The sequence below is a fragment of the Zootoca vivipara genome, chromosome 8 (assembly GCF_963506605.1).
Source record: "Zootoca vivipara chromosome 8, rZooViv1.1, whole genome shotgun sequence".
Lineage (NCBI taxonomy): Eukaryota > Metazoa > Chordata > Lepidosauria > Squamata > Lacertidae > Zootoca > Zootoca vivipara.
The window spans coordinates 58,355,669-58,381,097 of record NC_083283.1 but is presented as its reverse complement, the minus strand read 5'-3'; the positions used below and the strand labels follow the sequence as shown (position 1 = coordinate 58,381,097).

Below are 25,429 nucleotides of genomic sequence, written 5' to 3'. Positions count from 1 at the left end.
AGGTAGGGCAACAGTTTAATTTTGTCTCTTTGTTCTCTTTAGGCACAGCCTTGGAGTTCCTAGATAACTCTGCAGTAAGCAAAACTTTCAGCAGTGTGGTATTCTGAAATTAGGGTTGAGTGTTAGTGTTGTTCTCTTCCTTGGGACCAGTATATCTTTAACTTGCTTCCAGTAGAACATTCTGGCTGTTAAGGAGCAAATAGAAGACTTGTTTTCTTTGTAGGGCTTGCTGGGAATGTTGAGCTGGTTTGAGTGCTTGCAACACAAGTCAAGACCACAGATAGCCCAAATTTACTGGTTTTTGCCTTTCACCGGTTTCAGGCGGTTTCAGCTCCTCCACTCCACACAGCTGCATTTCAACGTAGCCTTTGCATAGTTTGATCAAAAATTGCACAGCTGGTTGGGGGCACTATGAAACCACAAGGTTAGAAGAAAATCTTGACCTTTTCGAACTCTTTCTGCACATCTAATTTATTGTGCTTTGTAAGATTTAATTAGATAGGTTTTATCTTGTTGCTTCGCAGCAGAGTGTGTGCCTTGGCTTTCCTAAGCCTAACTTTCCATCCACGCAGGCTTGAACTTGGAAAACATGTTTGCTTTTATGAGTGCTTCCTCTCCACCTCATAATTATATTTGCCTTTCATCCCATTTGGAATTTCTCATATGTTTGATTCCTCCAGCAATGAATATGATTTGGTGAAGGTATGTAGCACTTGCTTGCAGCAGCTACTTCAGCTTTCCTGCCTTTATTACACATTCATCTGCTTGCTTCTTTTCTGGAAGCTTATTAACCCACTCGCATGACACAGTCCTTCCAGTAAGGCAGTGCCAAACGGTATAGCAGCATGCCAGAACACTTTAGAAATGAGCATGCTGTTTATTCTTCCAGGGATTAAATAGAATGACTTCCTTCATCTAATATTTATGCCCCAGTCGGTTCAAAATTCCTCTTCATGTTTTATTTTTAAAAGAAGTGAAAGAAAGAGATATGCACCATTTTTACCATCACCATATTGTTTTAGAAATTAGTTTTAAGGATTCCTGCACGAATATCTTTTTTGGGGGGGGGCCTGCATGCTAAAAGCATAAGCTGTGAGAAGGAACAAGGGAATTTTTTAGAAACATGTGTACAGTACCATGACTTGACAGAAAGATGTGTGTAAATGCCAGGGAAGCTATAATTGGCCAGGGACCACCAGCTCATGTGCATATCTTAAAAAACATGTGTGCATGTTCCATATTGAGTGAAGTGGCCTTGAGAGAAGGAGGAATGCTTGGAGCTCTATGATGTTCTAGGGGTGAATGTTAGAACTATTGCAGAGTTATCGCTACTTGTGACTGTTTGACCTGGCTTCATGTCAGAGCTGTTAACCTCTAAATAGCACAGGTTCCCTCCCCCTCTTCTTCTTCTTTTTTTAAAGAATGTGTTCTCTCTCTCTCCCTTTAGAAGATTCCTCATTAATGTAATTTATGGAAACCTCAGTCCCTGAACCAGAAGCTTTCCTCAGTTCTAGGAACTGCATCAAAAAGGGTATGAGAAATACTCAGCTTCAGGCTGAATGCAACTGTCGGCTACCCTGGTTTGCCTTATTTGTTGCTATTAATTTATTATTTAGGTTTGTACCCATCCCTTCAAAAGCATTATCAGGGCAACTGACGATAAAATATTGAAAGCGCCACAAATTAAGAGTTACATTACCATAAACTGAAAAACAACAACACTCTAGAAGCAGTGTTCGCAAAGAAAAGACCAATGCAAGTTTTTAAACCCTGGAAAATAAAAAAGGCCTTTGACTGGTGCTGAAATGAGGACCCAGATGAGCCTCTCCTGGAAAAGCACACCAAAGATCTCTCTTCTTGGTATTGCCGCATGTCCGGGAGTGGGGGGTGGGTGGGTGGGAGGTGACTGAAGATTTTGCAGTCCAAGCAGGACCATGTTGAGACTGGTGATCTTTCAGGCCTTGTATCCTGAGCAAGACTGGAGGAATTGCAAGGGCTACAGAGTTTGGGCCCACTGTGGCACCGGGGAGCACACCTGTGTGTAAAGGTTGTGATCCAAGCCCCAGGCTCTCCCCCACAGCTCAGCATGTGCCTGCTCTTTCATTAATGCAGTTGGCTTATTTAGGGGTTTCCAGTTCCTTTTCTCTTTCAATCAAAGCCCCCAAAGCAGCTCACAATAAGATATAGAATTTACAATATGAAACGTCTTCTTCTTCTTCTTTTTTTAAAAAGGCAAAATAATCATGCTGTGCTCACTCCACTTCTCTGAGTGGTGAGAACTTCTAGGGAAAGAATATGACTTCCCTTGGAAGGAGGTTAATGGAAGTGAATAGTGTTCATTTGTTTACCAATAAACAGCTTGAGTCCCCTATCAGATTTTGAGGGAGAGACACCACTGACCCCCCCAGATTGCTTTCTTACAGGGCCGGCTCTAGGAGTAGTCTGGGTGGTGCGGGGCGCCAGGGCGCCGGCATGCCCACCAGCCGCAGCAAGGGGTGGGGTGGGGGCGCCGGAGCAATCTTCGTAACCCGAAAGTTATGTATGCAGAGCGGTACATAACTAGAGGGTCCACTGTACTTGACAACCTTGCCAGGACTGCTAAGAGAATTTGCAGTAGCGTTTTTGATTCTGTTAACTGTCTCCTATACACCCCTAAGTCTTAAAACACAGAACACATCCTTTAAATAGTATCCCAACTTCTTACACCCAAAAGCCAGAAGAGAAAACTTTTCACTGTCCTCCCACAAATGCCATATTTGTTTGTTTATTTATTTGCTTGGGGTCTAGGGACAGGTTAAAACAATTTAAAAACACAATATTGAATACAGATTGCAATCAAGTGAATAGAATGTGTCATTCTACTAGGTGTGAAAGATCAGGGTAAAAAGGTACATATTCACCATATGACACCATATGATTGTAATAAAGGGGAGGGAATTTCACACCTTAGGCCAACCCTCTAACATCCCACTGTTCAAAATTGGGTTGCTCATTTTTTTGTCCCAAGCTCTTGCAGGAGCCAGTTGACTTGTGCAAGACCAAAAACCGAGTGTCTTTTTGGTTCTGCATTTTGGTGTGAGATAGCTGACTTAAGTGAGACCCCAAAAATGGGATGTTCTGGGATCCAACCAGAAGCTGTGATGACTTCTATAATTCCAGGATGTCCCACTCAAATTGGCATGGTTGAGGGATATGTTTAGGGATGGCCAAAGAAGTTGCACTCTCCTGACCCCTCTCAAAGCTTCTGAGTGTGGTGGAGCTACCAAGAGGACCCACTTGGTGGATGGTCTGGGAGGATCTATAGGGAAAGAAGGAGGCCTCCCATATTAAGTCGGGTTGAGTGTACTTCTATTCTGAGGAATTCCATACTAAGGTGAACCACCATTGGGCAGGGGAAGAGGCAAATCACATGACGTCCTCAGATTGATAGGCAGCCTCAGAGGACAGTGACAGAAGTCAGATTTGGGGTGTGTGCATGTGTATGTGTGTTATCTTATGTGTACTTGGAGTAAGTACAGCATATAGCTTGCAGCAGGAGGGGTTAACCTGTGGCTTTTTGGATGTTGTTGGACTCCAGCTCCCATTGGCCCAGCCTCCAAGACCATTGGTTAGGGATGATGTGAATCCAGCAACATTGGAAGGGTCACAGGTTAGCCACCCCTTGCCTGGAGGCTGCAGTTGAGTGGTGTGAAATGAACCCACAACTTGTAGCGGGTTTACCTTAAGATCCCCCTTTGGTTTTGATTCATTTTTCATTCCGATATTGGTTGGCTTCATGTTGGCTTTGAACTGCAGTGGAAGTTTGGTTTTGTTTTGACTTTATTCTAACTCAGCAGGAGGCTGTCTCCTTATACATATGCAACGCGTTTGCAAGAGAGATTTTTTCCTACTATAAAAAGGCTTGTGTTTTTGCTGGTTGATGCCCACAGTTGAAAGGCTGGATACATGATGTGGTTTTGTGAGAAGTGGAGTCGAGGAAGTGTAGCACACAGGGATGTTTTGATTACTGTTTTTTCTATTTAGAGCGGAGTCTTGCTTTGAAAATACTTGGTGTCCTTTAAACGGTCACACTTGGTGGTGCTGTTCAAAACAGCAGGGGCGAAAATGCCAGGGAAAATACTACCTGCCACTGTAAAATGCTATCTTTCAAAATACCTGCCCCATTAACCTGGAGACTTGTCTAACAGAGAGCTGTAATTTGACCCAAGCTCTTTCAGGTGCACCATTCTCCTTAATTCCAGGGAGGAAGTGAAAACTGCAATTCTGAGAGAAGTTCCATAGCAGTTCTTTTTATCTTTTAAAAATGTGGCCCTGGGTGTCCACCTTCTCTAAGTGGTGCAGGAAGGAAGGAGACACACTGCAACCATAACACAACTACCTGCTTTATTCTTGCATTAAATTAACTTTTAAAAATACATAAAATACATATTTAAATTCCTGTTCATGTTGCAGTTCTCTCTGCTCTCTTTTTATTCCCATTGTCCCCCACCCCCCACCCACTGCCCCCCCCGGTCCCCTTTCTGCCCTTTGTTCCTTTTCCAAAATTAGATTTAGAAAGCCTTAGAACTGCAGCTACCTCCTCAGGGAAGGGAAGTCTTCTGTACTGAAACACTTTTCTTAGCTCCAATTCCTACAGTATCTTTTTCAATAGCGTATGCAGCTGCTTCTCAATGCCTAGCTAGTAGGAACGGTTGTATAGGAGAGGGAAAATATGTCTGCACAGAGACATTTGTAGCTGTAGTTAACAATTATGTGTCAGCATTTCCACGGCAAACCCTCTTTCCAAGAGTTTGTGACTCTTGCCATCAGCATTTTGCTACAACCCAAAACTTGGCATATTCATACTTGGATCCAGAATGACTTTTTGATTTTTAACATAATATTGGAGTCAAAGCAATGCACTAAAACTATTAGGCTGATGCAAATAGTGTTAAGAAATTCATGCTTTTAAAAAGTAGTGTCCTGGCACGATACCATGCCAGAATGTAGACTAATAGCTGAAGGCAATCTGAAGTGGAAAGGCATATACTGTACAACCTAGTAGTTACTTTATGCAAGTACTGTAATGCTGACAGTTGAATGGACACACAGACACTTACTCTCTCCCTTTTAGGAGGATTTCTGAAACCTAGCTTACATTAGGGAAACCTGATTAATGCGAATGGCTTACGTTCTGGGGAGTGACAAAGAATTTAGACCTTCTCTCCCATATCATACTGGCAGACACTGCAAATTTGTGACTGTTAGCATGCAGGCATTTTTAGGTAGAGTTTGCACTTTGCAAGTGGGATATTATTATTATTATTATTATTATTATTATTATTATTATTATTATTATTAAATGTATTGGATCTGATTCAATTTCGGTTGAGATATGCATGTAACAACCTGAATCTTTGCTCATGTTGCTCTTCTCTCCTATCTTTATTGGTTGCATTTTTATTGGATACATTTATTTGCTTGCCAGATATTTATTTGATGCATTTATTTGCTTGCCAAACTCAAAAAGGTTTGAGATTTGAAGTTCTGCTGCTGATGAAACACGACCGCTTTTTGTTATGTGAATTGGCCCTAACTATCAGCTCTGTCTATCCTCTTCACTAATGGCAGCAGTAGTATGTGTGAATCCCATATAAAGAACTACTGTACTCAGCTCCACTTCTCCTTTACATCTGCAGGTGGGTAGTGGAAGTGCTGGACCAGTGTCTTGCCACAGTAATGGAGTGGGTGAGAGCCAACAAACCAAAACTCAATCCAGATAAGACTGAGGCACTATTAATGGGTGGGGCCAGATGGGTGGGAGATCGCCTGTTCTTGATGGGGCTACACTTCATCTGAAGGAGCAGGTTCATAGCTTGGGGGTCCTCCTGGATCCTTTGCTGTCACTCGAGACTCAGGTGGCCTCAGTGGCCCAGAGTGCCTTCCATCAGCTTTGGCTGGTGGTCCAGCTATGCCCCTATCTGAACAGGGATAGCATAACTACTGTTGTCTATGTTCTGGTAATCTCAAGGTTAGATTACTGCAATGTGTCATACATAGGGTTGCCTCTGAAGACAGTTCGGAAACTTCAGCTAGTGCAGAATTCAGTGGGCAGGTTGCTCGCTGGGGCAAGATGGTTTGAGCATATTACACTGATCCTGGTCCAACTGCACTGGCTACCAATTAGTTCCTGGGCCCAATTCAAAGTGCTGGTTTTGACCTATAAAGCCTTAAACAGCTCAGGACTGCAGTACCTCAAGGACCGCCTCCTTCCATATGAACCTACCCAGACCCTGAGATCATCCTCTGAGGCCCTTCTTCATGTGCCTCCTCCTCGAGAGGTCCGGAGGGTGGCAACACGAGAATGTCTGTGGAATGCCATCCCTAGGGAAGTTCGCCTGGCGCTGTCATTATATACCTTTAGGCGCCAGGCAAAAACATTCCTTTTAACCAGGCCTTTAGTTGATTTGATTGCCATTCTATGCTGTTTTAAAATGTGTGTTTCTTTGGGGTGCAGGTTATCGGGTTGTTTTTATTTTGATTATGTATTTCATGGTTTTGTATTTTGATTTTGTTCTGTGGACCACCCTGAGACCTCCTGGTATAGGGAGGTATATAAATTCAATAAATAATAATAATAATAATAATAATAATAATAATAATAATAATAATACTGCATGGGGCCATTTAATATCTGACCATGAAGGACTATATCTTGATTTTCAACATAACAGCACATTCCTGCAACTTGGATCAATTTCCCTTCTTCTTGTTGTTCTTGTTCTTCTTCTGGACACCTTTAATTTGCACAAAAAGTAACTTTGGAAAGAAATCAAATATGTACTTAAGTGAAGCTTTGTGAATTTACTTTCTCTCTTTAAAATTCACTAGTCAGGGGAAGGGAAGGGGAAAGAGAAATATGCTTTCCAGCTTGCATTTTGACAGAGGTAACAATAAGCAAATAATTGAAAGGCTGGGTTTCCCCACATAAAATTGTAGCTCTTTTGAGGGCCAAATTCTCAGCAGCCAGGAATTGCTATATATGAAAGACAAGCTGAGTTGCAAATTGGAATGGGGCTCCGTTTTGAAGTGTGTTGTGCTCCATGCTGGTAAGCAGAGCCAGCAGTTGCCTAGGCATGCCTGCTTCACAGAGTGGTTAGATGCTTCCCACTGTGTCTCAGTCCCAGGGAAGTATGCATTATTATCATCATTATTATTATCATCATTATTTTATATTTATAGTCTGCTTTTTTGCCCAACGGTCCTTAAAATAGCTTGCAACAGTTATGCAGCCGTCGAGCATGTGAGCAAAAGCCCCACTAAGACCGTCTGGGTATTGGCACCAAGTTAGTTAGTTCCACAGCAAGCCAGAACTGATTTTTTTTTTAAACATAAGATTGCTAGAGTGTCTGTTTTAGTGATAGATACAGATAGTCACCTAGGAGGGGAGGAGGAGAATGTGTATAATTTGCATGGCAAATAAGTTAAGGATGCCTTGAGACATAGTTACTTGGCCACTGCCTGCATGGAGTCATAGAAATAAATCAGCCCTTTGGAGCAGAGAACTAGGCAGCTTAGCAAATTCTCCCACTGCAGAGAAGCTGATAGTGCAAGAGCTATTTCGCCTCCTGAAAAGGAGACGGAAAATTATCTCTCTGCCTGATTGAAGCTTCCAAACATTCATCAAGGGGAGCTCCATGTACAGGGCAGTCTAAACAGTATGTTTCTGGAGCGTGACTTACTGTTGCTGGACGATTTATGGAATGCACTTTAGAATACGAAATGTTTCAGATGTGGTCTTTTTTTTATCAAAAAAGTACATTTTGATGTGAAGAATGTTTTGCATTGTATCAAGATGGTGTACTTGTGAGACAGTGTTTGCTTGCTGTAAACATTAATATCAATACATTAAATATTAAAAAAAACTAAAGCATTTCAGCTGCATGCTATACGGAGCAAATGTTTATAAGAGTGATCTTAGATCATTATAAATGGTAAAATGCAGATCTTCTTCTAACAAGGTAGAATGAATGTTATGCCCAACTTCCAGTATTCTCAACAGTAAGACACTTACTTTAAGTGCCAAGGTTTCTACTTTTGATGGAAATTATTCAAGATAGGACACAATGTACTATTGAATTGCAGTTAATTGTTTTTCATTATATTCAGTTTTTGTATTGGAGACATTTTGCCTTGATAGTTATTCTATAGGAAATGCAGGAAGAAGAAGCAGGTTTCACATATTCCATTTCTAACATGAGGGCATAGGGCAAGAAGCAGTTTTGTTTTTAGATACTGTGAAGTTTAGGCCAGTTCATACATTATTTTCTATTGTTTTCTTCACTTGCGGGAACCCACTCATATGACCAAGGCAATGTATGAAACAGGAGCTTAGGGACCTTGAATATGGTACTTTCCATGGTGTCTAAGACTCCCAAGATGTACCATTCAGATTTTCGAAGACAGCTCTGGTTGATACTGGTCAGCTTCTGGCTTGTTAGGTACAACAACAACAACAACAACAACAACAATTTATTATTTATACCCCGCCCATCTGGCTGGGTTTCCCCAGCTACTCTGGGCGGCTTCCAACAGAAAAATAAAATAAAACAATCGATTAAACATCAAAAGCCTCCCTAAACAGGGCTGCCTTCAGAGGCTACAAGGCTCTTGCAAGTGGACAGTGCCCATGTAAAGAGAATAAAACAACAGTATATGTAATGATGGGATTTTATCATAATTATTAGGGGCCTCATGCAACAGATAATATTTAGAACCAGGAACCAAGTGGTTTGAGTGGGTGATGCGGCTGCTATTTATGAAAAAGTTGCTTTCCCTGGGTGGAAATGATGATGTCATGGGCAAGCAACCATATCATCCACCCAACCACATGGTATCTGGTTACAGAACTGACTGTAGAAGCAAGTAGATGAAGCAAGTGAAACATACAGTATTGGTAACCTTGTGCTTAAGGTCAGAAGCACATGGGAAGTGTTGTAGTTATGTGGTAGAGCACATGCCTTTCATGCAAAATGGCTTGGGTACAATCCCTGACACCTCCAAGTAGAGTTGAGAAAGACTCATGTCTGATAGTGGCTCTCCAGAGTTCATCAATGTAGACCATGGTTAGGGAACTTCTGTCCCATGGCCCTAATTAAGCCTCTCCATTTGGCCTACAAGCCTGTTTTGGGCCAAGCTATGGCCACCTACCTGATGTCATATGTGACATTAGGTGTTAGATAGTTAAATATGTAGTTGAGTCAAAGGGGAGTTACAAAGGCAAATTGGGTGGATGGATGGTGTCTGCAAAGCCCTGTGCACAGGTGGGCGCTCAGAGGGACTACTACCTTCTGTGAGTGCTAATGGCTAAGAACTACCCTTAAGAGAGAACTCTGTATTCTATTTGTAACTTTTGTAGCTGTTATGTTAATGTAGTATGATTTTTTTTTAAAAAAATAAAAACTTATTACAAAATGCCTTTGCACCTGCAAAGCTCTGTGCACTGCGCTTTATGAAGACTGACAATCAGCTGCTCATGGAGAATGCAAACCCTGATGGTTAGGGAATTGCATAGTTCCCTATTTGGTTGCTTTGCAAACTCCAGCCATTAGCTGGTCACCCACCTGGGCAAAAACAAGTTAGCTGATGTAATTGTGATGTCAGATGATGGGCAGGTGAGCAGCCCCTCCCACCTGTCATACTTGGGCTCTGTCGGGTGGGGCAATGACCAGGGAGAAGGAGGCTCCCTTGCGGACACTAGATGAAGTCTTCAAGGATGCTACCATGCCCACAAGTGGCATCCTGGCAACCCAGATTTTTCCAATGAGGCTCAGTATTCAACTTTATGAGCGCATCAGTGTTCAGTCAGAAAACATTTCAGGCGCTTATGGTCACAAAGATACCCTTGGAAGTATGTGAGCTCTCTCTGATAGGTCAGAGAGCTGATATTTCCACTGTTGCAGATGGAGAGATTTAGTGCCCTGTACAGCTCCTTGACATAACTAACAGCAGGAACAGCAATTTTGGAAAAATAAATAAATAAATAAATAAATAAGAAGAATATAGAATAAATTGTACAAAGAGAAAAATAGTATGCAGATTTGCCTAGTTTTCATGCTTTATTCAAGTAGCAGAACTCAGCTTTCCTTGGGGCAGAGTTTTAATTTCCCTTTTAGCATAGATTTCTCACTGTGTCCCGGTTTTAATCAGCCTTGATACAGGGATTAAAAATCAAGACTCAGCAAAGTACTAATTGTGACCGTATGATTACAATAGCTGATTGTCAGAAAGCCAGAAGGGTCGGGTGGCAAAAACTTGGTCTCTCTCAGATACTTGGGTTCAACTCTGTCTCCTGCAGGTCAGCAATTTCTCATCTGTGAAACAGATATGCATCACAGGGCTCCCGTGAGTGGTCAGTTCTGGCAATACTCTGCCAAAATAAAAGCGATACAAAAATATAAATGGTAGTCGAAATGGTGGCAACGTTAAGAGATTCTGCAAGGGGTTTCTGGCACCACCCCTTTGGGCATCTTGATTTTTATGATTAGGACAAGAACTGTAGTGTTCTCCCAATGAGTTTTCCTTCCAGTATATTTACAGACTAACAGTTTGGGTATTTTCTGAGGGTGTGTTTTGTTTGGCCACAATACCACTTCCCTCTTGGAACTACTAGGGGGTTGTGAGGCTTAACTCACTGGTATGTGTAATGAGCTATAAAAGTGCAAACCATTTGAAATCTGTGAGTGTTAAAAAAATGTTCTTTGGATAAGACCATGTATGTATGCAAAGGGTTAGTCTAAATTGATTTTTTACAAGGTTTTGGAAATCTGAGTAGGTTTCTGAACTCGGGGAAAAAATCCCTTAAAAATAAATGGAAATGCTGTAAATTTGTAGTCACAGAGGTGTCAAATACTTCCACAATGCAAGTAATGTTCTGGCAGGACTGACTCTACAGTGAATTAAAGCTGTCCTCAGGGAGGGGTGTGTGTGCACAACCCTCTTAGGCATTGAACCTACATACTGTACCGTGTTTCTCATATTTTAAGATGTAGCCATAAAATAAGATGTAGAAGGATTTTCAAGCATTTGAGAAATATAAGCCATACCCCAAAAATAAGCCATAGTGGTAGGCGCCATTCTGGAGGGCGCCAAGGAAGAGGCGATGCTTCCCGCACCTCTCCGGTCACCTCCGAGCCTCCGGGAGCCAGCAGCAGCAATGCCAGCTGCGGCAGGAGGAGGAGGAGGCTTGCCGGGTCGGCACCCAGCAGCACCATGTGGAGCGCCCCGAGCCTCCAGGAACCAACGCTCCTGCTGGCTTGGGGCTTGGAGCGCATGGCGCTGCTGGGTGCCGACCCGGCAGGCCGCCTCCTCCTTCTGCTGTGTTACTGCTGCTGACTTCCGGAGGTTTGGGGCACGCTGGGCGCCGACCCGGCAGGCTGCCTCCGGAGCCCCGACCCGGCGGCGGGACACGGCAAAAGCCGCAGCGCGCGCCGCTCCGAGCACCGACCCAACGGGACGGTGTCTTAAATTATGAGAAACATGGTATGTCCTTTTTCTTATCATGCCTTTCAATTTCCAAATCAGAAAGCTGTTTTAGTCCCCCACCCCATGCACATAAGAAGATTGTTACTAAAGGGAAGCAACTAGAACTTGGTATTTACTTAGGCATGAAGTTGGAGGTTCTCAAACACTTGGACAGTTGCTAATTCATTTTTTGTTTCTGTCTGCTGTTCTGGATAATACCCTGTGGCTCTTAAGTGCACCTAAGTCCTATGATCCACCCATTCATCAGCAGATACAAATTGGCCATTTTGGGGGTAGCTTTCTATAACCAGCACACTGATTCTATTTTATTTTTGTTCATTGGATTGTGTTATGATACATTTGGAATGGATTACTGAAAACCTTCAGTTGTACCATGTCATAAATAGACTGGCCCTGACCCCAGAGTTCAGTGACTCACCAGAAAACTTCAGAAAGTATAAATTCTACCTAGAGGCTAAACATTTCAGGACAGTAAGGAGAAAATTAATATCCTTCTGAAGCTGGATCTGCAGAGGCTTGCATATTATTTATTCAATAATATGTTGCAACAATTTGGGCATGTGCCCGGTGCTGGCCTTGCAAATTGTTAGTACAGATGCTGCTTTTCTAAATGCTCAGAGATGACTGCAGTTTCTCTGTACAAAACTGTAGATACTTAACACTCTGTTTTAGGAGTAAATTTGACTTGCCTCAGTACCATGCACTCATTGGTGTACAGTCGTACCTTGGAAGTCAACTGGAATCCGTTCGACTTCCAAAATGTTCGGAAACCAAAGCATGGCTTCCTATTGGCTGTGGGAAGCTCTGCAGCCAATTGGAAGCCACGGAAACCCTGTTGGACAGTCGGGTTCCAAAGAACGTTCGCAAACCGGAACACTCACTTCCAGGTTTGCGGCGTTTGGGAGCCAAAACATCTGAGTACCAACGCATTCGGGATCCAAGGTATGACTGTGTTTAGAATCACACCATTTGCTTTCAACAGAACACAAAATGCAACAAGTTGTCATTATGGATGGAACTATCAGGATGCCAGCTTGGTAGGTAGAGACCTCATAGATTATAGACCCTGACATGTGTACAAACACAGGTCCTTGTTGGTGACAGCTGAACTGCTTGATGTCAAATGCAACAATGAGTTTCAAGCATAGTCTGTGGTGTTCCAAAGAGAATGAAGGGCAGCTATTAATTAATACAGAAGAAAGTAAAAGATTCCTGGATTGCAGGTCCCTTCCAACTCTATAATTCTGTGATTCTATGAGATCCTTGAGAATGTAAATAAACAAAAGTAATTTCTGTGCTGCTACTTCATATGGATTCATATAATTTTTTATGGACAGTTTTAGGCTACTCGAGAGCTAGGATGGACTAAGGAAGCAAAGTAAAATATATGGAGAGAGATGCCAGCTCAGTGGTAGAGCACAGAATGCCATAGGTTCCATTCCATGCATCACTATGCATTCATTTGTTGGTGGTTGCCCAAGGAGGGTGGCTGCCTTGTTCTCCATCCATGGACACCTTAATCTTCTCCTCTTCTGTGTTGGCCAGCTTAGGGTACTCCCCCAGCAGGATGTTTCCCTTTGTCTCACAGATGTTGTGGAGGATGATGGCAAACCATGATGGCATTCATCAACAAAGTCTTCCTCTGTGTCATGCAATATGCAGAAGGGACAGCCACCTCACATGAATAAACAAACCATAGCTTAGTATTATGTGCAAACCAGGTCATTGCCAGTTCATTTTGTGACATTGAACAACTGATATTACTAGTATCAAATATTTATTTAAAAAAATGAGAGATTTACCTCGTTGAAATCATTTGTGGTAATAGGGGTGCTCTTTGGAATGCCTATAGCCATGGAATGCACCATATCTGTTAAAAATAAAGTGCTTGATCTGAACTGCCTGTGGATGGAAATCAGTCCAAAGGTCTTGCCTGCTGGAGGAAGTGGTAGAGGCAGTTTCCCCCCCTAATTTCCCCCTGCAGTTCCCTGTGTCTCCCACCAACAGCTGACCTGGAGGGGTTGGGAGATCCCCGGAACAGTGTGGAAGCTACAAACAGAAGTGGCACTTGGTGAAAAATCACTTTCTCTTCCCTCCTTCTTCTACAGTGTTTCCCAAACTTGGGTCGTCAGCTGTTTTTGGACTACAATTCCCATCATCCCTAGCTAGCAGGACCAGTGGTCAGGGATAATGGGAATTGTAGTCCAAAAACATCAGGAGACCCAAGTTTGGGAAACACTGTGTGGATACCCGCCTTCACTGGATCCCTGCTGCTTCAACAAACGCAAGGAAGAGCAGGTCTGGATACAATGCAAACTTTATGCATTCCCTTACCTAAATACTTATAGATCTTTAAGTTTCTGCCCTTGCTACATTTACTTGTGTGTAAGTGCATCTGTGCAATAACTCCCTGGTGTACTGGCTATAACCTCAATGCAAGGTCAGGTAGAAGGGGCATGGCAATTACTGATGGCAGTGTTCTTTGACCTTTGCCTTACCTTTGTTTTTCAGGTCAGCTGTAGAAGCTATGTCCTGTCTGAGGTTGTTTCTGTGTTTCACATCCTGTCTGGACAGTTTACATTGACATGCCTAGGATTATATACATTGAATGTGATTGGTTAGCTTCAGTACTCCATTTTCGAATTAACAAATGTCATATAAATAAGTCCAGAGTATAGGTACTTTTCTTTTGCAGTGCAAAATACATTGGTAAAAAAGTGTTTGCTATTCAAGCTTCGACAAAGTTTCTTATTTTGCATAACCAGAGGATCTAATCTACTAATTGGTAGCCTCTAGTATCTAGACGTTTACATGAGCCAGTGATTATATAGCCTCAACCAGTCTTATCCTCCTAAACTTCCATTTATACAATGTATTCTCAATTTTATGATGGGTGCTTTCATTTTTGAGGAGGGCATGAGATGTGTATGAATGGATACATTTGCTTCATATAGAAAAGGAAGGACAGAGAAGAAGAAAAAGTCTTTGTGGTTTACGCATGGCCCTGTTTGCACATTTTAGAAGGAAGGAAGGAAGAATCCATACATGAAATTTGTCTCACTGGCACAAGTAAATAGACAAGTAATTAGGATACAGGTTGAGATATTGCTTCCTTGCGTGCTTGAGCATGTACACAAATTTGTCTAGGAAGAGTTTCCCCCTCCTTTTCAAGCCCACCTCACACTTTGGGAATCTGGGATAGTTATGAAAACTTCAAGCGAGCCTTTCTTTCCTGGCACATCTTTTTTTCTTGGCACATCTACCTTACCAAGGCATCTCTCAAAATCAGATAGTCAATAATCCAGTTGGGTGGGTAAATATCCCCTTTCCTCACCTTCTTGCTCAACATGTATAACAAACCCACATTTATTAGGAGAACACATGCAGACCTTATAGGAGACTCTTTCGTATTCCAGGTTAGATCCACATCTGTGAAAGGCAGTAATTATGTTTGGGTTGAAACTAGAACGGATCTAAACATGTATAAGAATTTCAGACGCAACTTTCTGCAGGTGGTGACTTGGGTAAGGTTAACGACCTAAATCAATATTATTGCGGCTGCTCTCTTCATGAAGGGAAGACGCTGGTCTCCCTGAGCCTCCCTCTCACCCGGCTTCATCTTGTGAAAACTGTTTCAGACCGAGAAAGGGGGGTGGGGGAGGGCGGCCATCACTCACAAACAGGATACTTAATCCTGTGCAGGTGCAGTTTGAGTAACCAGCTATGCAGGGCCTCAAGGTCACTTCGGCTGCAAATTTGGGCAGACTTGAGCTTTTGCAGATGGTAGGAGGGAGATGGGAAGGGGAAAGGGGGACTGGGGTAAACTTTGACATTTTTTCCACATCTGAGACATCTGTGCTTCTCTTTTTAAGATCCATGATGGCACATATCCCTGCCTTTTCTTTACACAGTTCCATATATGCACCTACTTCTACATGTACATGTGTGCAGTGCTTTGTTTCTGGGGAGACGCATACCCCTAAAAATTTTATGAATCTAAGTTTGGCCTCATTGAGGGGCAGTATTTCAATATGAGTAGGAAAATTAGAGTACCCCTAAACATTTTTTTAAAAGAAAAAAGGCACCACATGTATGTATGTAGTGGCACACACATCAAGGTCTCTGGGAGCAGAGGTAACTTTACCTTTGGTTGAAGTACTTGAACTGTTGACACTATTTCCTGTAAAAAAAATGCAGTCTCTGTCAAAGGAAAATACAGGCAAGTAGGTTGCTTCTCTCAGTGGAGTAAACAACTAAGTTTAAAGCCAGGGCTTTTTATTTGCATCCTTCCTATGTCTACTGATTTTTTTCCTTAAAGTGTGTTCACCGAAAAAGTTACCAAGGCAGGTTGCTGCCAACAGCTGCTTCCCTGTTCCAAATTATAGTGCTTTATTTTCTGAAAAAAGATTGCTAGAACCATTCAAATGAGTCCTGCTTTCATGTGAGTCCTAGCGGCAGATTATACCGCCTCATATTCTTCCTTTTAACAATTACTAGCATTTTAGCTATCCTTCTAATAAACCAAAAGCTAATTTTTTTTCTTCTGTCTCTAGTTTTATTTTAGGATTGTTTTTTTAAAATGTATATTGTAAGAAACCTGTAAAATTCACTTAGAAATATTTTCTTCAGAAGTTATTAAGTTTCCTAATTTTTCCTAATTTTTTTTTTTTTAAAGATCTGGACAAAAGAAACTTGTTTAAAGGTGATTTCATTTTTAAAAAGTAAGTTTAAGTAACTGTGGAGCAAAAAAATCCATGAAATCCCTTACCTACAAAAATATAACACTGGATTGGACTATGAAAGCCACCGGTCCTGGGCTTAATGCTGCTCTTGCCTCCATGACATTTTTACAGGAAAACTGTAACAGTTCTCAAATACTTCAGCCAAAAGGTAAATTTACAGGAGAACTTGTGGTGTGCTAGTATGTTTAACAAGCACACATAGAGGACTGCATGCACAAGTGCACAAACAGAAATTGGTGGAGTCTTTTTCTGGGGACACGGGTGTCGCTGTGGTCTAAACCACAGAGTCTAGGGCTTGCCGATCAGAAGGCCGGTGGTTCGAATCCCCATAACGGGGTGAGTTCCCATTGTTTGGTCCCAGCTTCTGCCCACCTAGCAGTTCAAAAGCACATCAAAGTGCAAGTACAGATAAATAGGTACCGCTCCGGTGGGAAGGTAAACAGCATTTCTGTGCGCTGCTCTGGTTCCCCAGAAGCAGCTTTGTCATGCTAGCCACATGACCCGGAAGTTGTCTGCGGACAAATGCCAGCTCCCTTGGCCTATAGAGCGAGGTGAGCGGCACAACCCCAGAGTCATCCACGACTGGACCTAACGGTGAGGGTACCTTTACCCTTTTACCTCTCTTGATGTGGTGTTAATGGTATCCTAAGCACTATGCTGAGTCAAATATAGCAACCAAGGAAACTGCCTTATACTGTGGCTGTTTGTAATTTTTGCACATGTGTAGCTATAGTTCAGCAGTGGATTTTGCACTGTTTCTCTCTCTGTGTGTGTTTCTTGTGTGCACATTTTTAAATTGCCAATTACAGTTAAAGCACGCTCTCTCTCTCCATCTTTGGGGATCTGGGGTAGTTGGGAGGATACCAAAGCCCTTGGGATATTTTGGAACCATTTCTTGTAAACTTGGGCTGTGGAGTGACCATTCACCAACCCCGAACTGGCCTTGGGTGGTGCAGCAGAGCAGGAAGGTACTTGCTAAGAAGCATGCTGTGTTAAAAACCTGCCCATACTTGAAAACTCGGATGGGGAACATAATTTTGTACTAGTTGAGTGAGTGAACTTAATAACAATAATAATAATCTGCAAAATGCAAACGATTCTTATAAAACAGAGCAAATACTGTCTTTGTGCACCCTTATTGAGAGAGTTCCCAAACCAACCAACTGGGCAGGGTGCTCAAGAGAAATGTAGTTGTCTGTTGCATTGGCTGCTGGGGCAAAGGGCTGCAACCTGAGGTATTGCCCAGGTTCTATGAACAACATGCCCCAAAATAGTCTATAAGAGCCAAACAACACAAATGAATCAACATTTGAGGAATAGCAACAAAACTTCCTCTCTCTGGCAGTGTAGCACCACTGCCACCTCAACCTTCCTTCCTGAATCCTGCCTGGCCTGACAGAATTTCCATTCCTGCATTCTGAGAAGGCTCATGAGGAACACTTCTCCTCTTTCTCTTCTGTCTTTTTTTTTTGCCAGGTTTACTTGTTCTGTCTATTAACATGTTGAATCTGCATCCTTCATGCATCCCAAAACCATTGCTTTGGGGATAATCCCTAGATACAGTTGTGTGCCGCAGAAGTTATTGCAATAGACGCGATGATCAAAAACGTAAATGCCAGTCTAAAACTAATGTACGGTAAGTGTTTATTTACACAAAAAAAGGCCAGATATTGAATAAAAAGGGTTCGCAGCTTGAAGCACCCGTACAGAAAATAGAAAATAGTGAAATTGCTAGTTGTCACAAATTATAGAAGCTATCCAGACCCAAGTAAGCCCTATTGTAAAGGTAAAGGTAAAGGGACCCCTGACCATTAGGTCCAGTCGTGACCGACTCTGGGGTTGCGCGCTCATCTCGCATTATTGGCCGAGGGAGCCGGCGTATAGCTTCCAGGTCATGTGGCCAGCATGACAAAGCTGCTTCTGGCAAACCAGAGCAGCACATGGAAACGCTGTTTACTTTCCCGCTGTAGCGGTTCCTACCGTATTTATCTACTTGCATTTTGATGTGCTTTTGAACTGCTAGGTTGGCAGGAGCTGGGACCAAGCAACAGGAGCTCACCCCGTCACGGATTTGAACGGTGACCTTCTGATCAGCAAGCCCTAGGCTCTGTGGTTTAGCCCACAGCGCCACCTGGGTCCCTTAAGCCCTATTGTAGCAACAGGCAAAGAATGCCACATTCCAGGTTATTGCATTCTTCTAGTAAGTTGCAGAGCAGTGAACAGAGAGCTTTGTTTTTTAGGCAGGAGTAAAAGCGAGCATGATTTGGTCAGGCCAGCTGTAATCAATGAGGTCCGCCTGCTGTCTTGATATGTTGCTTTTCCAAATAAATAAATAAATAAATAAATAAATAAATAAATAAATGGCTTATGTGTTGTTGTTTTTAAATGGTTTAAATGTAGCTATATTTTATTGTTTTGATGGATATGTTGCAAATCGCATTGGGTTCTTAATTGATGAAAGGTAGTTTGCAAATAGAGCAAATAATGATAAAATAAACTGCTTAGAGGCATGCACATTTTGTCAAATAATATTTGATTGGGGAAATAGGGGGGAAGTTGGGGCATAGGTTCTAAATATTTATAAACTGAATAAGAATTGTGACTACAGGTATGTCACTAAAATATATATATGCTGTTTCTATTTAATAACTATGTTCAAGACAAGGATGCTTTGTGTGTGCTCCTTATGCCTGTATTTTCCTTTCTTAACGCTTGTTCTTAATTCACATCCATACTCCTCCTTGATGGGATTTTGTATACTTGCAGCTTCATGTCCCAAGCAGCAGTTTAGCTTACATTCTAGTTACCAAACAGGATCGCCTGGCTTTGCAATTCCCCTCTCTGTAGTTTATTGTAGTGACCAGTTATTTTGGGGCACTTGGTTGGATCCTGTTGTGTTTCATCTGCTTCTTCCACACTACCATGTATTCAGATTCACAGGGACAAAAAAAATAATAGCCTGTCTCAGACAGTTTTGAGGCTATTTAAAGTACTGTATGCCACGCTTCCGATGGGGAGGCCACTTGCTGATTATATTTCTAAATTGTGGGCAAACAGTTCCATAATGCCTATTTTAGGAAAACACTGTGGGTATAATTATACAAATCTGCAAGAAAATAAGCAGATCTGCACGGTATTACCTGCTATTGTCCAATTTCTATTGAAACTTTTCCAAGGCTTCATTGCAAATAGCACCCGGGGTCCAAGGGGCTGCTTGCAATTAACATTTTAAAATGCATGCTGACTCAGTGCTAAACTGAAATCTGTCCTCCAGTTTCTCAAAATATTTCTTCTCCTGTGGGAACGGCTTCAGTTTTTTCTGCCTCGTTCTTATCACACTTCAGGATTTTGGTGGGTGCAGAGTTTTCAGCTCATGATATCATTGTAATGTGGCCAGGGGTGGTATACGTATCCCCCCCCCAGCCATTTATTATGTGTTCTGTAGCTTCCCCGACTGCCGATATATCCTCCTTAAAAAGAGCTGCTGGGTTGGTGTTGATGGGGAGTGTTACTTCATGCCTTCCCCTGGCCTTTAAATGAAGGCTAGACACCAGGGAGTGCAGACCAATGGTGAGGTGATTTGCAGATGACAGAAAAGGACACTCACAACCATCTTTCGATTACTTCAAAAGTAAGGTAACCACAGCACAAACCCTATAACACACCTGTGAGAATTTCACCACAATTTTCTCTGGTATTTTTTGCATGCCACCCTCCCCCCTCTCCACACACACACACACACACACACACACACACACTCCTTGATGGAGAATAGTTGGGGGCGGGGATGCAGGATAATTTTTTGGCGCAGGCATTGCCTTGAACCATAGCTGCCAAGTTATCCCTTTTTTCAGGGATTTTCCATTATGCTGAATAGGCTTCTTCACGAGAAAAGGGAAAACTTGGCAGCTATGCCTTGAACAGAGCTTTGTGCAATGTTGAGTATCAATTTGAGCTGTTATAGCTGCAGATTGGGATTCCCCTAGTTTGAATATTACCTGTCAAGCACACCTTAGTTTGCCTCAGGCAAGCCATGCTCTCTTCACAGACCTGCCTCAGCTGCATAAGACGTAAGGTATCTGAGATCTGCTGCCAAGAGTCTCTCCTTCAAGACTCTTGATAATTTACAGTTTAGTCTTGTAAGCTGTCCAGATTGTGGGCCACTTGAATTCCATGTGCAGGTTGCTTGAGCTCGTAAACAAAGAAACAGGGTGTGTGAAATATCAATGCGCACCCACCTGCTCACAATATTCCGAAAGGGCCTTTTTGGTGGTAACACCACACTAACAAAATGCACTCCTTGAAAAGAGGCTCACCTGGTCCGTACATTATGGTCTTTCAAGTGCCAGGTGCAGGCCTTCTTTTCCTCCCAGACCTTTTAATCATCATCGATATTAGGAACTTTTAGGGTCTGACCTCACCACCACCCCGGCCCATTTCCCTCACTGCGTTTTTATTCTGATTTTAATGGCTATTTCAGATGCACTGTTTTATGCAGCTTTTTAGATGACCCCCCCCCCCCCAGGCTTTTTTGCTGTTGTGATTTATTTTATCTTGGTTTTCCTGATTCATTGCGAATTTTTCAAAGCCTATGTATTTCAAAGCCTATGTAAACCTCCTGGATAACTTGACTGGGATGGGCTGTAAATAAATGTAATAAATAATTGCAGGTTTATGAAGCTTGTGCTGAGAAAAATGGGCATGTAGCACTCCTACCCCCTGATCTTTCCAGCTGAAATTTGCTTTTTTATATATATATATAAAACTATACAGTGAGAATGAAACTTCCCATCTTAAATGGTTGTTTTGCTGTAATGGTTTGCCTTAGAGCGATCATGGCCCTGGCCCAGATATTTTGCCCCTGCAGGCTCTTCTTTCTTTTCCAGATGAAGTGGTACATTTGTAATGTGGTATAAAATGCGCTGGGAAACAAGAGACTCGTGAACCATAATATTTCTGTGGAATGTGATAATGTATTGGAGCAGAGACATTTTGTAGGCTTCTCTTTCCCTTCCCCCAACACCTGGCGCTCATGTTGCCGCCGCCGCCGCCGCCCCTTGTGTTGCTTCCTCACTGTTGGTTTTCATATATCAACCTGTCACAGGGTAAGGGAGGGGGGAAATAAATGTAAAGAAAATATGGAAAGCAGTCACGGCTGAGGAAGCAGGCGTCTGATATTGAACTGCTCTGCGAGCAGCAAATATCTACAAGAATGTCCATTCTTGGCTCCCTTCCCTCCGGCCACCCAGTTGGCATATTAGCTTGGGGAGGGAAATGGAATAACTTAAAGAATTTGTCAGCATATCAGAATTCAAGTATTGTGTGTGTGGCATTCTGGAAAAAAGGAAAAGGAAAACAAGGCTAACCTTAGTATTTCAGCTGACTGCTCAGACTGCATAATAGGATATGCTTATCCCAGAGATCAGCTTAACTTACAGGTTGTTTTTTTTTTTAAATGTAAATAGAACCACATTGGGGGAGAGGGGTGGACTGGTGAATATTGGGATCACTGCAGACATGAAGAGGGAGTTTCCTGCTGTGGTCCTGAGGAAAACCTGTCTTTCAAAGCTGTTCCTCCCGCCCATTTCAGCTCCCATGGGAGATTCTCTCCGCCCCCATTGCCCCCAAAGGAAATACCGTCTTCAGAGAAAATGTTTTTCTGAGGACCAAGAGAACCAAAGCTTCATGTCTTCCTCCATACCTACTGTGATCCTGATCATTGTCACTCCACCCACCCTCAAGAGCCCAGCAGCCACTTGGAGATATATAGAAATGTTGAAAGGACACAGTCTTATGCTGCCATGAGACAGGCAGCCTGAGAAATAAGCACACCTAAGAAAGAAAATGGAGAAGAGAGATGATGCTCTCAATTCGATGCTCACTATGTTCAGGCATTTGCTGAAAAGCAGGTCTGGTGACACAGGGTGTGTGTACAAGCCCCCAGAGTATTGGAGGGTTTTATTTGTGTAAATGAGAGTAAAATACAAGGGGTGGGGCTGAGCACTGCTAATGCTTTCTTAAGTCAAATAGGCATTGAGGAATTTATTGAATGGTGCAGTGGGATTAAACCAACCAGATTTCGGGGGGATGGGATAACTCATTTCAAATATAAGGAGCCAACCCCAATAAAATGTACATAATCAAGATGAAAGGTTAGAAATATGTAGTTTGGAGAACCAGAACTTGAAGAATAAAGAGATCAAGGAAGGAAGAAGAAAGATATAAAGGAACCAAGAAGCGGATGCTAATAACAGAACTTCAAACTGAATGCAAGAACGGATGAGGTAACTAACGAAGAGAAAACAATAATGGAGTTATGTCATCAAATTCATGGACCGAAAGAAATAAGATAAAAGAAAGAACCTAAGGTGAGATAAAGGGAAGCCCACAAGGGACAAATTAGAATAACCCAGCCTTGATAAGATCAAAGAATTCACTGAGAAATAAGTGGGGTCAGTGGGAAAAGCTTAAGATGTAGTCCTAACCATGATAACTTGTAAGTTCTTTTAAAATCAGTGGGGCTTACCTCTGAGTAGACACACACAGGATTGTGCAGGTAGGAAGATTTCAGAAGCCCAATTTGACATGTCTTCGCCATGGGAAAAAGGAGAATAATAAAAAAAGCACAGGCAAATTTTGAGCAGAAAAGACCAAGTCAGAAATGCCAGAAATAGACAATAGCTCTGACTGAGCATGATGATGTTGGGGTCATGTGTATTCTCCCACCGCTAGAAAAGTTCCCATGTATGCTGGCTGTGCTCTCTCTGTTCCTGACCTTCGTATTTTGAGCAGGGGAGCTCTGAAAGGGGCTGTCCTTCAATTTTATTGATTGATTGATTTCCACACCGATCTTCATCCAAGGATCCCGGGGCAATTTACGATATAAAAAGCAAAAATGCACAACAATGCAACAAATAAAAGCAGTACCCCTCCTCAGTTTAAACATGGATAGAAGCCCTCTTCAAACCTTCCTTGTTGAACATGGGAAGGCTGGGGATGGGCAGGGAAGCCGGTCACGTGGTGCTACATGTGGCCTTGTGCCCCCTACCTGAATGGATATTGAATAATAATAAATAACATGTAAAGTTATTTTTATGTATGCAAATGCTTAGCTGTTTTTAATGTACAGGTGGCAGCCGTTTTGTGTGCACCCAACTGATGTGCAACCACTGACAACATGAGTCCTTTGGGACCCGGAAGACGGTAGAATGGGGGTTGGATTGGGGTGGCCTTTATGTATGTATGCTCCACTGATGCGCGGGGAGGCCAGGAATGGAACCCCCCATGCAAAATGGCCACCGCCTGTGTGCAGTTGTTCATTGTGTGTTTTTATCGTAATTTTTGCTTGAACTTCCTACTCAGTTCAGTGGGGCTTATGCCAAGGTAAGTCTACAGAGCACCGCAGTCTACATTTTTTAATAAACACTCGGCAAGAGTAAAGCTCCAGTCCTTGGACAGTCCAACTATAATAAGGGATTTTTGTCAAGGCCTTCCCAGAATAATGAGCCTTACAAATTAAACCACAGTGATCTAGGCACCGTAAAGCTTGGAACTGAGCCATATGCAACACTATCTCCATAATGCTGAATACTTGTTCCTTGGCTGCATCCCGGACTGTTTTAAAGTCTCAAAGAAGTTGGCTTTGCATTTGGAAACGGTGTTAAATGATGAAAGACAATGCTTTAAAAATAATGTTAATATTAAATACATAAGCAGGTTTTCAGACAGCCTGGGTGATTAGGCCTAGAGGAGCGGTGCCAAATGTGTCATTAAGGTAGATCTAGGAATACAAAGTGGCTGTTAACAGCATAGATTGCAAGCATGTTTCATTAAGATTCGTTTGATCATCTTAAAATAAGGGCTATAATGATTTGCCATCGCTTTACCAAGAGCCGGAATGTTCTTGCAGTATTCTAATTTAAACTATTCCTCACAATACGGAGCCCAAAGGTCAGGATTCAAGAGTCATTTTTGGTTAAAAGCTCTGTCTTAGAGACTGCAAGTCAGTCTCTTCTATATTCTCCAAACCACCAAGCCCCCACCCTTCCAGTACTTGCAGCAAGTCACGGCAAATATACTTAAAGTAATTAAACTATAAAGCTTCAGCTTGTTTTTAATATTCACACTAATTTGGTGTTTGGGAGACACGAAACACAATGGAATGATATTGCAATTATAATATTACTTGATTTGAAAAGAGATTAAGTAAAGACACAATATGTAATGTAATTCAAAATTAGCCAATTCCTTCAAGCTCTCATTTCCAACCATTTTTTGGTTTGGTGGGTTAGATGCTGTCTTGAGGCAAGGTGTACTTGTACAAAGTTCTTTAAAAATATCTGAATATATTAAAGCTTTTTATGCAGTATCCTAGCAGACTTGGTTGGCAAAAATGGGCAGAAACTGGTCACCAAAGAATTTGGTGTGTGTGTGTGTGTGTGTGTGTGTGTGTGTGTGTGGACAGTGGTAAAGAGGATAGCTGAACTATGGATATCACTGTATATATTTCTAGAATGGGTCTGCCATATTTTGGCTTGATAAATAGAAATGCAGGCCTACTATTTGTCAACTCCAGTCGTTTGCACCCATTCAATATACAGTTTACCAAATCCTGCCAACACCACCACCATTATTATTATTATTATTATTATTATTATTATTATTATTATTTATTATTATTTATTATGTTGTCCTTCCCTATACCTGTAGATCTCAGGGCAGTTCACAACACAGCATTTTAAAAGCTCCCACTCCTATTTTTAAAAGCCACACAATTCACACAACTGACCACTGAATGGGGAGGAGGAAATTGCAGTGCGGGTGACTAAGTGGGGCCCAGAGCTTGGGGGGCAGGAACGGAGCGTGGGGCAGCTTTTGCTTGTCCACCTCAGGCAGCACATGTCTTAGGTCAGCTTGGTGACAGAGAGTGCAGAGTGATGAGGTGTTGGGTTTAATATTTGTATTTATGAGACAGTCCTTTTGTGCTTTCACCCTGTGAAGTATTTTCTAAAGTTTCAGATACTCTTATATGATGACATTTGATAGGTGAACTTTTGGACAAATTCCAGGTGGAATGCTGTTAAAGGATTTGCCTGACATATTATATATATATATATATATATATATATATATATATATATATATATCCCCATCCCTCTTACAGC

At 42.2% G+C, this 25,429-nt stretch overlaps 1 long non-coding RNA gene across 1 annotated transcript in view; it reads left to right on the top strand.

Annotated features, from left to right (window-relative positions):
• LOC118089812 (uncharacterized) overlaps positions 1-25,429 on the top strand; it is a 160,924-nt gene that overhangs the window by 66,074 nt on the left and 69,421 nt on the right. The window lies entirely within an intron of this gene.